A 14,160-nucleotide genomic window follows, 5' to 3' on the forward strand; every position below is an offset into this window, starting at 1 on the left:
TTAGAATAAAGACAGCAGATAATTCCCACTGCCAGGTAATTGCTCCCCTGAGAATGTCTGATAATAAAAAAAGACTAGAAAAGAAAGTATTTTTTTCCCCAGAAAGGAAGGGGGCAGTGTGCATTGGTAAACAGAAGGTTTTGCTCCTTCTTTTGTTGCCTCCTTGCTGGCTCCTCTCCCCTTCCTTGACTGTGCCCCCTCAGTACTAGAGCACAATGGAGTCCCAGGAATTCCTGGTGGTTGGGGTGGGAGACAGTGTGGCTGAATTCTGGGGTCCCAGCGCTGGGGACACTGCTAGGTTCTCAGAGGACATTTGACTCTCACGTCCTTCCTTGGCCAAGATACAGACAGGTCAGCACCAGGGTTCCTGTTACACAGCAGCTCAGGGATGCGTGGTTTGGCAGTTAACCTCTCTCTATTTCATGTGTCCATCACACCCTTTCAACAAGGCTAAAAGGCCCTTGAGAGCAGGTCACAGTCAGCCGTCCCTTGTCACCTGGTCCTGAACACCCACATAAAGAACCTCACCACTTGATCCAGGGGGTGAGGGAGGGGCACACAGGTTTAGCTGGGACCAGTTACTTGGTTTCCTTGACTGTAAAATGGGGAGATTGCATCAAACTGGACTTCCCTGGTGGCTCAGATGGTAAAGCGTCTGTCTACAACGCGGGAGACCTGGGTTCAATCCCTGGGTTGGGAAGATCCCCTGGAGAAGGAAATGGCAATCCACTCCAGTACTATTGCCTGAAAAATCCCATGGACAGAGGAGCCTGGTAGGCTACAGTCTATGAGGTCTCAGAGTCGGACATGACTGAGCAACTTTTAGATGTCTACAACAGGCCACATCCCCCGAGGAGGTCACAAAGCCTTTGTCAACAGGTATTCCGAGAAGAAAGTATCCTAGGGTTTCCCTGGTGGCTCAGTGGTGAAGAATTCGCCTGCCAATGCAGAAGACACAGGTTCGATCCCCGACCCGGGAAGATCCCACATGCCGTGGAACAACTAATCCCGTGCACCGCAACTATTGAGCCTGTGCTCTAGAGCCTGGGAGCCACAACTATTGGAGCCCGTGCACCCCAGAGCCTGTGCTCAACAGCAAGAAAAGCCATCGCAATGGGAAGCCCGTGCACCACAATGAGAGAGTAGCCCCTTCTCTCCACAACTAGAGAAAAGTCCATCCAGCAATGAAGACCCAGCACAGACAAAAATGAAGAAAGAAAGAAAGAATTTTTTAAAAAAAGAAGAAGAAAGTCTCCTAAGGTCAGAGGTTTGGAGAATTCTGGGGCAAGCAAAGTTCAGCAGGTTTCTGCATTGCAGAACTTCTCAGAGCCTTTAAAATTGCTAGTGTGGATTGGTACTGTACGAATGGGCATCAAGTATGCAGCCTTTTCCAAAACTCCTTTTCTACAAAGTATCTTCCAGACTGCCTTTCCATGAAACATACCTGGGCCAACGACAGTTGCAGATAAAAGGCATAACAAGGATGTAGTAGGGCATTTAAGGGGACTGGTCGGGAACTCTAGGAAAATGCCATGTAGGCACAGTACTTGAGATAAGTCTTGAAAGAACAAGGAAGGGCAAGGACAAGGACATTCTAAATAGAAGGGATCACCCGGCAGGAGCCTAGAGGTAGGGAGAGCCCCAGACCTGCTGGTTGGGGTTATTACCTGGAGAAGAACAAGGTAAGACAAATGGGGAGGGTCTTGGCGTAAAGAACACGGTATGCTTTTTTTTTAAGATCCTTGAATATACCAGCTTACTCGTATGAGTACTTACATGTGCCAGCATTGTGGGTAGAACAATTCTTACAACTCCTATGAAATGGGGTTTATGGGACCCTCACCTTAGAGCCAAGGACGAGTTAAGCAGCTGTGCCATTTCACGCAGCTACCAGGTGGCAGGGCAGGGACTGGAAGCCCCCAGCACATCAAGTTCAGATCCCATGCCCTTGGAAATTCCCCGGTGGTCCAGTGGTTAGGACTCGGAAGGTTTCCTGCTGGGGACCAGGTTCAAACTCTCTTGCAGGACTAAGATCCTGCAAGCTGCATGGCACAGCCAAAACAAACAAACAGAAAATGACCTTAATCACTGTACTTCCCCACCCCAGAGCCACTAGGGGCAGGACAGAATCCAACGCCACCAACACCAGCAGAAGTGAGGAGTCAGTGATTCCTTGCCATGGGATGCCTTCTTCCCCAGCCTTGGTTTTGATGCATGCTCCATCAGCCAGTCCTCCCCAAATACGTACAGAGGTCATTAGTTCTGAATATTTTTAAAAAGCTGTCTTATCAACTATCCCTCTTGGAATGGGCAAGAAGGTGCCAAAACAGCATGTTGGCACCCAAAGAAACAGCGGCCAAACCCATCAACATCCTCAACAAGATATATGCCTCCCAAGCACGTGGCTACAGCTTGATTTACAGGGTCGAGAAGCTATTCTAAGAGGGAGAGGACCTCTCAAGGGGGAAAGGCGTCACCATCATCATCAAATACTTCAATAATCGTCTCAATCACAGAAAAGAAGGCACCGGCCGCTTCCTGCACTTCCACAGGAAAGGAAGCGAAGCGAAATTGTTTGCCTTCATTCAATTAGGTAATTAACTAGACAATGCAAAGAGAAATTCCAGCAAGGATATAAATACTTAAAATCCCTGAGCTAGATGGTGAGGAGGATGTCAACAACAGGAACTCAGTGGAGGGGAGAGGCCAGGGTGGAGAGGTGTGTCCTGTGCTAAAAACAACAGCAGGCAGAGAGCAGCTTTTAATGACAGGCACTTACCCTGCGCCAGCTCCGTGATAAGCACTTTACCTGCATGACCTCATCGATCCTCAAAACAACTTGGTTACCTGAGGGTCACTATTATCCTCGTAAGACAGATGGGGAAACTGAGGCACAGGCAGCGAAATGATTTGCCTGAGGGCACAGAATGGAAATGACAAATATAGCTCTGATTTCAGACCCGAATCTTCATGCATAAGCCTCCGTTCCCTCTCTACAGGCATGCCCAAGACAAAGGGGCTCTAGGGATGGACAGGTCTAAACAGGGAAACAGAAGGGATTGGACATCTTCTTGCTCCCCAACTGTCCTGACTGCCAGGCCTGGGACCTCCCAGCTGACCTGGCTGCAGGGTTGTCTCAGAGAACCAGGCACTGAGAAATCACTGGGAGAAGTGATTTTGCAATTCTGTTTACAGAAACCAGTGCGGCCGCCTCCAGCACCATTTCCTCCAGGAAGCCCTCCTGATATCTCACCCTCCCCACACCAACCTGTGGCCTCTCCAAAGACTAGGCATGCTTTCTCCCTAGGAACAGACCAAGAGGCTCTCTGAAGGGAGGGAGGAGCTGAACCTCACACTGACTTGAATCTCCCCACCCACCCCCAGGGTTTCCTAGATGGCGCTAGTGGAAAGGAATCCACCTGCAAATGCAGGCGACACAAGAGACACGAGAGACACAGGTTTGATCCCTGGGTTGGGAAGATCCCCTGGAGAAGGAAATGGCAACCCCACTCCAGTATTCTTGTCTGGGAAATCCCATGGACAGAGGAGCCTGTCAGGCTACAGTCCATGGACTCACAAAGAGTCGGACATGACTGAGCACACACACATACACACACACCCTCACACACCCACACACACCCTCCTCACCCAGCAGAGCTCCTTCGACAAACACTCACCACAGTGACTTAACCAGCAAAAACAAGCTCGAGTGTAATGTGAATGCCGTGCAAGATAGACTTTCAACACTTTAAAGAGCTATTTTCCCCATCATCCCCTTTCTCTAATCATCCCTGTATCGCACTTAAAAAAACACATTCAAAAACATTTTTGTTTGGCCAATTTGTCACTCTGTACCTTTAAAAGAAAAAACAAATAAGTAGTTCATATAGTCATTTTAAATCAGACTTCTCCATACTCAGAATTGCCTTGACCGGAGTCAGTAAGTTCTGGAAAGGGGATTAGCCAGAGTTTCCCAAGACCAAGGCAAAGTTGACTGAGAAGTTCCCAAGTAACAGTGCTAATATGAATGGTGATAAGAGCAAAAACACTGGCACTGGCCTTCCCTGGTGGTCTGGTGATGAAAAATCCTTCTTGCAATTATACAGATTCAATTCCTGATCCAAGAAGATCCGTCATGCCACAAGACAACTAAACCCCTGCCCACAACTACTGAGCCCACACACCCCAACTACTGAAATCCACGCACCCCAGAGCCCGTGCTCCACAACAAGCGAGCCACCGCAGTGAGAAGCCGGAGCACCATAGTTAGAGAGTGGCCCCCGCTCGCCACAACTAGAGAAAGCCCATGTGCAGCAACAAAGACCCAGAGCAGCCAAAAACAATAAATACGTAAATAACACTAGCATTTATTAAGTGTTTACAAGGTACAGACATTGTACTGTGTTCTCTAGCTTCAAGTCTAGTTTTACCCCAACAACAACCCTAGGAGACAGAGATTATTGTTGTTCCCAATGTATAGACGAGAGTACCCAGGATCAGAGAAGTGAGGCAACTTTGTCCAAGGCCACACAGCTGGTAGGTGGAGCGGCCAGGACTCCAACCCAGGACTGTTTAATGGACCCTAGACTAACCCCTACCCTTAGCCTCTCCACAACACCAGGCCCCTCTGGGGTGGGAACAAGCTGCTTGGCTCTTTCTCTACTTCCTATCCCAAGCCCCAAGGATTTAGCATCCAACAATAAACCTCTCTATTCCAAATCTGAATCAACATAGCCTCAGTCAATTCCACTCAAAGGGAAATGCCCCCCAGCAACCATCTTGCCTTAAAGGCATCTTCTGGAGGAGGATGACAAAGGAATTAACATCAACACCGAAAAAGCCAACAGCTACAGGGGATGAAAAGAGACAGGCCCAGGACTGGTTGTCTGTGGGACCATGGTTTCTAACATGCCCTTCCCTCCCGGAGCCTGGATACAGCCATACCTGCTCTCCTATGTTCCTCATCTCTGACAGCTTGAGGCCAGTGCTGGAAGAGGAATATGGGGGATGATGTCAATCTAGGACTCCTCATTCATTCACCCCCTTCCTGCTCCTTGCCTGCTAATCACACCTAATTTCTCTGTATTTATGCTTTCACAGGAGTTCGCCTAGCAGCTGGAAGGCACAAAAGCACAGTGACTGACACCTCAAGCTATGAAGCAGAGAAGACTTTCATTTGAACTCCAGTTCGGCCCGTTCCAGAGGGGTGAGCTTAGGCAAGTCACTTCTCCTCTCTGGGCCTTGGTTTTCTCATCTGCAAAATGGAGATGATAACAGGACCTCCCAGGTCTCTTGTTGAGAATCAGAGGGGCTGATACTTGGAAAGCGTTGAGCCCAGATCCTGGCTCACAGGAAGTACTCATAGAAAGTGTGAGCTGCTAGGAATGGTTACTACAGCCCACGAAGGTGCTGCCCCTCACATCCAGCCAGGATGGGGCAGAACAGACACTAACGCTGGGTTCAAGCTCTGGACACAGATCCAGTCTCCTGGAATCTGAGAGATGGCATAGCCCAGAACTGCAGTTCATGGGCCAAGTACAAAGTCCAAACCCACAGGTTTGTTTTTCTTACAGATATACACACAAAAAATCGACAAGTGGCTCAGAGTGAAAGTTCCCAAACCTTGGCATCCTCCCCCATCCCGAGGTGAGCAGTGAGCTCATCTGTGTGACTCAGCCGACGCAGACGCCAAGAGCCCTCTCCGGGAACCCGTAGGCTCAGCACAGCTGGCTCCCAGCCCCGGGAGGAGCCCAGGCTGCAGAACCAAGATTCATGGAGAGCTGGGAACCCCTGCTCTTGGCACCCAGAAGCAGATGGCTCTGAAAAAAGCAGGGCAGTGTTGCAGCCAGGACGGGGCTGGAGATCTGCGTTCAAGTCCCAACAAACCTACGCCTCTGTCTGCCCAACTCTAAAATGGATGGATGACGGGTTTCCAAGGCTCTGAGAGATCTGGTTTACCTCCCATCCTGCCCACCAGGGTCTCCCTCTACCTGAGGAAGAAGCAAAGAGCCAATAAAGGTATGGGTTAGAGGACAAAAGTCACTAAAATGTGTGGAAGGAGAGCCTGGTGGTCTGGGAGCTTGCCAGGGGCCAGGAGGCACTCACCCAGCCTGTAAAAGTTTCAGTGAATCAGGCCGGGACAGATGCACCTTCCGCCAACTTCAGTCACTGCCTCCTCCCTCTCCCTTAATTCCTCCCACCACAGCGAGGACAGACAGATAGACAAGCAGGAGAATGAGATTAAAAACAGGAGGAAGCCAAGAAGCCCAGACAGACTTTACCCTGGAACCCAGAGGCAGCAGAACATGGGGCTCCCCCTCCTCTATAGCACGAGGTTCCAGACAGAGAGCTGCGGAGGGGCAGGGTGTCTTCTGGATAAAGAAGGATCAAAATAAAAATTTGCTCTACTGGGACTTCCCTGGTCATCCAGTGATTAAGACTCTACGCTTCTGCAGGGAGAACCTGCAGGGAGCGCGGGTTCCATCCCTGGCTAGGTGAACTAAGACCCTGCTTGCCACCTGGTGTGGCCAAAAAAAAATCCCCCTTCCCCAAATCTGCTCTACCAAACACTATAAAAGGACACAGATAGCAAAGCCAGAGGGGCACATCGCACTGCGCCTTTGATAAAGCAGCAACTGCTGTGCTCTGGAATCCTCGATGGCTCCCCACTGCCTACAGCATCAGGTTCACACCCTTTATTATGACTTGCAAGGGGTTCCATCTCAGGTCCTGATGGTGCTTTTCTGCCTCACTCTCATTGCTACCCCACCTCCCCCCACATCCCTGCTTCAGCACTTACAGCCTCCCACTGCTCCCCAATGCCTGGGGCCTTGATCCACCCCCCCCCCCGCTGCTCCCCAACGCCTGGGGCCTTGATCCATCTTGAGTCTCCCTTGCTGCTTCACTCAGCTGTTGTTGTTTAGTTGCCAAGCTGTGTCTGACTCTTTTGCGATCCCAGGGACGACAGTCCGCCAAGCTCCTCTGTCCACGGGATTTCCCAGGTAAGACTACTGCAGTGGGTTGCCATTTCCTTCTCCAGGGGATCTTCCTGACCCAGGGATCAAACTTGTATCTGCTGCTTGGCAGCCGGATTCTTTACTGTTGGGCCATCAGGGAAGCGTCTCTTAATAACTTATCCCTATTGTTTCAACCAACCCCTGCCCTCCTGCCGCATGTTGGCTTTAGACTTCAACTGGGCCCCTGGCAAGAATAAAGAACACAGGCATTAGGGGGCCAGGGAACAAACCTAGGTTCTGCCACCAAACGCTGGGTTCAGCCTCAAGCAGAACTCGGGCGCAGGCCTTCACGTGCTCCTTTATAAAGCGGGCAGTGCGACCTCTACCCACGTCAGCCGCTGCCGAGCCACTCGAGTGAGATAATGGAGCCAAAGGGCCCTGCACAGCCTCAAGTCTGACACGAACCCAAGGGATTAGGAGGCCTATTTTTAACTCCCCACATCCTGACCGAAAAACAAATCCCTCACATACACCCGGCAGATCCATATCAGGGGGCCTGGCGGAGCCTTTGGGAATTCTCTCCTCCCGGAAGCAGCGCCAGCTTTGATGGACGGGAAAGGCTCCCAGATCCCGACTCCAGCCAGCGCCAGCTTCCATTATGTCTGGCTGGGTCCCCCTGCCCCCCGTCAGACAGCCATTTCCTGGTGGACTCAGTTGTCACATCTTCTCCAGCCGGTGACAGACAGGGTCACCAAAGCTGCTGAGAAAGGCATTTAGTCATTTATCCATTCATTTACCACTCCTTCCCACCCCACGCTCTCTGAGGAGGTGGGGCCTGGGACAGCCTAGATAAGAGTCAGCTCTAAGGGACCCGTGCTAGGATGCTCAGTCCGGGGCTAGAGGAAGGGGTGGAGACCAGTGAATGGAGAAAACCAAAGTGACAGGACACTCAGTAACAAGGGCACGCTGGGAGAGACAGGACTTCAAGGGCCCTTGCTGGCTTCTAACCGGACAAGGGACTTGGGCAGCATCTGAACCTAAAGCCAGACCATCACCAATCTCGCTTCTCTCCCTCCAGCACCATCAGCATCCCTTGGACCTTACTCCAAGATGGGTCTTTAATAGCCACTGTGACCTACAAGGAGATGAAGACTTTGCACTTGGGGACACAGACCTCTTCCCTGGACATGTGGGCCAGCTGTGTGGGTGTTGACCAAAGTTTCTTCCCCTCCGGCCCACCTTGCCCACCTCCCACCACCTATGACCATGTTCAGCAAATGATGCTAGCAGGGAAGCAAGTTTAGAAGGAAAAAAGCCTCATTCTGAATGGGGACTCGTCATCAAGGAAAGCCCCCCTCCTGGCTCAATGACCTTTGCTAAACACAAAGATAGTCAGTCTCTGCAGCCCTAGAAAAGTCACGGGATCCCCGGGTGCCTCTGGAACCATGTCTCAGGACCCCCAAGACAATCCCCAGGACCTCACAGACCCTTTGGATATACCTGACAAACCCTTCTGAGTTCTAGAGAATCAGGTGCATCTTGGCTATGCTCCTCTGAGACCTGTGGTTCCGCCTGCAGGTGGGGGTGCTGACAAGGTACCCTTTTCAGGCCTGGTTCCGGGCCTCTCTGTCTTTGATGCCACAAAGCCAGAATAGACTTTCTTAAATAGCAGATCAAGAACGAGCCAAAGGAGGCAGAAAAGCCTCTCCAAAAAGCCTCTGTGCATCTCTCGGCTGGAGCCGGCTTAGCCCAGAACACAGATAGACAGGACCCCCACCTGTTCACACCAGGGAGTAGGATGCAGGCAAAAGCTCTGAGCCAAGAGCATAAAAACCAAGCCCAATTACAAGCCAGTGTCCGACTCTACAAGGCTTTATGAGCACTTACCAGACCAAGAAAGGCCCTCGTCGAGCCCCACCCACTCCGTGGGCACCTAGATGAGAGAGAGAGCTGGGCCTTGCCCTCAAGAAGTTCAGAACCCATCTCAGGAGACAGATAAGCCGATGACAATGTGTAAAGCAAGGCAGCTGATAAGAGCTGCAAGCCAGGACCGCACAGGGGGATGGCTACCCCTTGGTGATGAGACCCAGTGGAAGTGACATTTGTGCCAGATCCCGAGGGGCAGTTAGAATTTGGGCAATGAAGCAGTGGCCGAAAGAGAAGACCATACAGGAGTCACAGACGGAGACCGGGAAGCAGACAGCTTGAAGAACAGAGGGAGAAGAGGCAGGGAGGGAAGCTGGAGTGGGCGTGGAGACTTGATGGCCAGGCCAGGGAGTTACGGGTTTGATCTCGTGGGTGGGGGACAAGGATCCACCCCCAGGAAGGGAAGAAGACGCACGATGGAGTAGAAGCTGAGAGCAGGAGGCTGGCAGAGGCTACAGTTGACAAGGGCCTGCTTTAGGAAGCCAGAATGTGGGGGGTGGGAGACGGCTCTGGCATGGAGAGCAGGCAGTTGGAAACCCCTCAGTCCCAACACAGACGCCAGCTGAGAGGGGCTGGACTCAAGGGAAGGCTGGGGATGCCCCATGGAGAGACGGTAGTGGCTCAGAAGGAGTAAAAGAGGCTACGATGTTCTCAGGGATTTCCCTAGTGGCCCAGTGGTTAAGACTCTGTATTTCCAATGCAGGGGGCATGGGTTCGATCCCTGGTAGGGGAACTAAGATCCCATAATACCTTGTGTCACAGCCAAAAAAAGAAACAGAGAGACTAGGATCTTCTCTTGGTCTCTCGGCCAAGGTTGTCCTGGGCTGAGAGCGGGATGCTGCTGGATCAATCTCAGAGCCCTGTGCTCCCCCTCAGCCCCCATCCACAACCCCCAGTCATTCCCACCATCACCCTCCTGCACTGTTCAGAGTCAGCCACCTCACCCAGCCCTGAGAATCTTCCTGCTGCCCAACCCCCAGCCCAGCTCCCTGAAGGTCCTGGACACTGAGCCCACAAAAGCCCCTTTGACTGGTTTCATAACAAGCACCCGTGCAGCACTCTGCCCTCCAACCCCACCCAACAAGCCACCCATGCCCTGAGCCCATCATGAGTAACCCCCAAGTCTGCCCCCAGAAATGCAGAAAAAAAGGGTAACCTGTGAATGTCAAGGTTGGGAAGAATCTTAGAGATCTAGCTAAACATACCCCCACCCACCCATTACAGACAAGGAAACCAAAGCTTTAAGGGATGACCAGCCCTACTCAGGATCACACAGCCCCATGGTGGCCCAGTCAAAGACTCTGGCACCAAGGTCCCAAACAGGTGGGGCAGAAAATAATGAGGCATGGGATACAGTGCAGAAAACACGTGTGCTATCGTTAAGGAACCCAGGTTCAAGTTTAGACCTTACCACCTCCGCCCCCACACACACAGACAGGAGAGCTTTGGACCTGTCACTGCAGCTTCCTGGACTCCAATGACCTCGTCCATAAAATGCGTGTTTACTAATTCAGTGTTTTCAGGAGATCAAAAAGGATCAAGTGGAACAAGGGCTCTGTGTACAGCAGAGCTAGGAGGCTGGGACAGGGACTCGGCCAAGGCCCAGGCAGGCGGTTCCTTTACCCCTCACCCCTCCTGGCCCCAGCCCTGTCCAGCCAGCAGCAGGTCAGCTGTTTCCCTGCAGGTCAGCAGACCTTCCCACTGACCAGCAGAAAGGATGGATCTCCAGTGAATTTAAATGAATCTCCAGTGAATTTAAAACCCCAATACAGGGCTTTCCCAGTGGCCCAGTGGTTAAGACTCTGTCTTCCAAAGCAGGAGGTGGAAGTTCAATCCCTGGTCTGAGAACTAAGGTTTCATATACCGCAGGGTGTGGCCAAAGAATTTTTTATTAAAATAATAATTTAAAAAACACCAATGAACACGTGGCCCCCCTCCCCACTCCCCTCCTCCAGAGGTTAGAGAACAGCACCTCCTCTATGATCCACTGGATCATGGAAAAAGCAAGAGAGTTCCAAAAAACATCTATTTCTGCTTTATTGACTATGCCAAAGCCTTTGACTATGTCGATCACAATAAACTGTGGAAAATTCTGAAAGAGTTGGGAATACCAGACCACCTGACCTGCTTCTTGAGACATCTATATACAGGTCAGGAAGCAACAGTTAGAACTGGACATGGAACAACAGACTGGTTCCAAATAGGAAAAGGAGTACGTCAAGGCTGTATACTGTCAACCTGCTTATTTAACTTATATGCAGAGTACATCATGAGAAACGCTGGGCTGGAAGAAGCACAAGCTGGAATCAAGATTGCTGGGAGAAACATCAATCACCTCAGATATGCAGATGACACCACCCTTATGGCAGAAAGTGAAGAGGAACTCAAAAGCCTCTTGATGAAAGTGAAAGTGGAGAGTGAAAAAGTTGGCTTAAAGCTCAACATTCAGAAAACGAAGATCATGGCATCTGGTCCCATCACTTCATGGGAAATAGATGGGGAAACAGTGGAAACAATGTCAGACTTTATTTTGGGGGGCTCCAAAATCACTGCAGATGGTGATTGCAGCCATGAAATTAAAAGACGCTTACTCCTTGGAAGGAAAGTTATGACCAACCTAGACAGTATATTCAAAAGCAGAGACATTTCTTTGTCAACAAAGGTCTGTCTAGACAAGGCTATGGTTTTTCTGGTGGTCATGTATGGATGTGAGAGTTGGACTGTGAAGAAAGCTGAGCGCCAAAGAATTGATGCTTTTGAACTGTGGTGTTGGAGAAGACTCTTGAGAGTCCTTTGGATGGCAAGGAGATTCAACCAGTCTACTCTAAAGGAGATCAGTCCTGGGTGTTCTTTGGAAGGAGTGATGCTAAAGCTGAAACTCCAGTACTTTGGCCACCTCATATGAAGAGTTGACTCATTGGAAAAGACTCTGATGCTGGGAGGGATTAGGGGCAGGAGGAAAAGGGGATGACAGAGGATGTGATGGTTGGATGGCATCACTGACTCAATGGACGTGAGTCTGAGTGAACTCCGGGAGTTGGTGATGGACAGGGAGGCCTGGCGTGCTGCGATTCATGGGGTTGCAAAGAGTTGGACACGACTGAGCGACTGAACTGAACTGAACTGAACCTCCTCTATGAGAGATCAGAGGCCATTGTGGGGCCATGGAGGAGGAAGAGGGCGTGTGTGGAGCAGGTCCTACCCACCTGTCCAGGGTCCCCATCACCCAGGCTGAGAAATCTGTGCACCTGGGCTTCATCCAACATCTTCCAATCCTTCTAGAAAGCAGAGGCTCGATATCTGGAGGGATGGGGGTGGAAGTGGGGTTGGGAATGGCACTCAGGGCCTCCTGGGAGCCAAGGGCACATGGCCATGCATATCCACTGTGGCAGGAGAGGCCTTATCAGGGTACTTCTGTCCTCCGAGAGCCTACCCCATAATGCGTGACATCCACCCAGGAGACTTCCACAGCCCTTCACAGAGAGCAGTCATCCTCCCCACTCCCCGCCCCAGTGGGTATAACATCATGTTCCAGGAAGGGAAAGTAACCAGCTCAAGGGAGTGACGTGTTTCTTATATGCACAGGACAGAAGTAGGAGTGGAGCCATGGGTCCTAAAGGCAGATGCTGCCTTTGGGATGTAGCCCCGCTCCTTATGGGTTGTGTGACCTTGGGTGGATCTCTTAACCTCTCTAAACGTGTTTCTTCATTTCCAAAATGAGGGTAAGAAAAGAACCCACCTCATGGGGCTGTCTTATATGGAAATAGTACGTGTGAAGTGCTCAGTACTGGGTCCAGCATATAACAAACACTCAATAAATGGTGTTATGATCATTGCCAGATTCAGTTCGGTGTGTTGAACGCCTCCGGGAAGGAACAGAATGCAGGCACCAGGGGACCACAGTGAATAATTGAGCCAATAAGAGATGCCTGAAGGTCTGTACCAGAACCAGTGGGTAGAAGTAACAGAGACACAGAACTTCTACTCCAAACAGGAAGAATTTTTGAACAGACTGGAGTTGCCCAATCATGAAACTGGCTGCCTGGTGGGCTGCCACTCGAGGAGCCCAGCAAAAAAGACTAGATGCTCACCAGGTGGAGATGCAGCTTGGACAAAGCAGAATGGGGATGGAGCGGGTGGATGATCTTGAAGGTGACTTTGGCCAGATTCTGCACATCAACCCCTCTCCCCATGTGCTGGTTAATTTCCCCTGATATTTACAGCTGCTACCACCTAGCATTCAAGAGGGGTGGGAGCAGATCGTGGTAGACAGAAGGCCTTATATCTTCCAAATAATTCATGACAAGGATGGGGATGGATGGGACTGTCTTAAATCTGAGGCCTGCAAACCCACTGAAATCATATGCTTTGGGGAGGTGGGTACATACATTTGTGTACTTTTCTCAAAAGGACTAGTTAAGAGCGGCTGAGAAAGCGGTCCACACTGACTTTTGAGAGAAGAGGAAACTGAGTCACAAAGGATCTGGGTCACTCTGGCAGCAAGAAGGCCCAAGTTCCAGGATGCAGACTGGCAATCCAAAGCTGTTGTCCTTTAAGTCAGATACCTTCCATGCCTAACCTCACAAAAGCCTCACCACAGCCTCCAGGAGTGGAAACTTTGAGCTCAGAGAGGTTAGGAAGCCGGCCCGAAGACGCACAGTGGATGAATGGCCAGGCTGGGGTCTGAACCCAGGTTCTCTGGGCTCCAAAGCTTGTGTCTGGTATCTTTTTTTAACGCTCAAGTGGACCATCTCAGGTCAAGAAAATAGAAAGGCATTTGGCTTTGATATTGAGAAGCAATAATGATGATCATCAAAAAGGATGACCCTCATAGGTGAAAAGCGACCTACCTAGTCATCCTCAGTTAAAATTAAATTCAAATCAAAATTAATTTCTGCCTTACATAAAAGAAGAGGGCAGGAGAGGAGAAGTGCAGTATCCATATGACTCAAGCCAGACAGCTTGACACCTGGAGAGAACGGACCGTTCAGAAACCAGAAAAACCCACAGTGATTCCCACCAGGCTGGGGACTGGATCCTAGATGGCTTTGGTCCCTGTTCCCACTCTGCTTGCTCAAGATATTTTCTGGAGGGTAGTGTTCCAAGGCAGCCCAGGAAACAGAAAAGAAATCTCACTTCAATGACTCCGCCCCCCTCCCCTGAAAACTGAGGAGTGGCTACTGGTTGAACAAAACAACACCCCACACTTGGGTGCCCTGGGGTGCCTGGCTCCAGGCAGAGAGGAGTGGCTGTCCAGTCATCAGCCTCCAGAGGGGAC

At 50.8% G+C, this 14,160-nt stretch overlaps 1 protein-coding gene across 8 annotated transcripts in view; it reads right to left on the reverse strand.

The window, feature by feature from the left end:
- Positions 1–14,160, reverse strand: part of DAB2IP (DAB2 interacting protein) — a 212,214-nt gene that overhangs the window by 169,568 nt on the left and 28,486 nt on the right. The window lies entirely within an intron of this gene.

This window comes from Bos mutus, chromosome 11 (genome assembly GCF_027580195.1).
Source record: "Bos mutus isolate GX-2022 chromosome 11, NWIPB_WYAK_1.1, whole genome shotgun sequence".
Lineage (NCBI taxonomy): Eukaryota > Metazoa > Chordata > Mammalia > Artiodactyla > Bovidae > Bos > Bos mutus.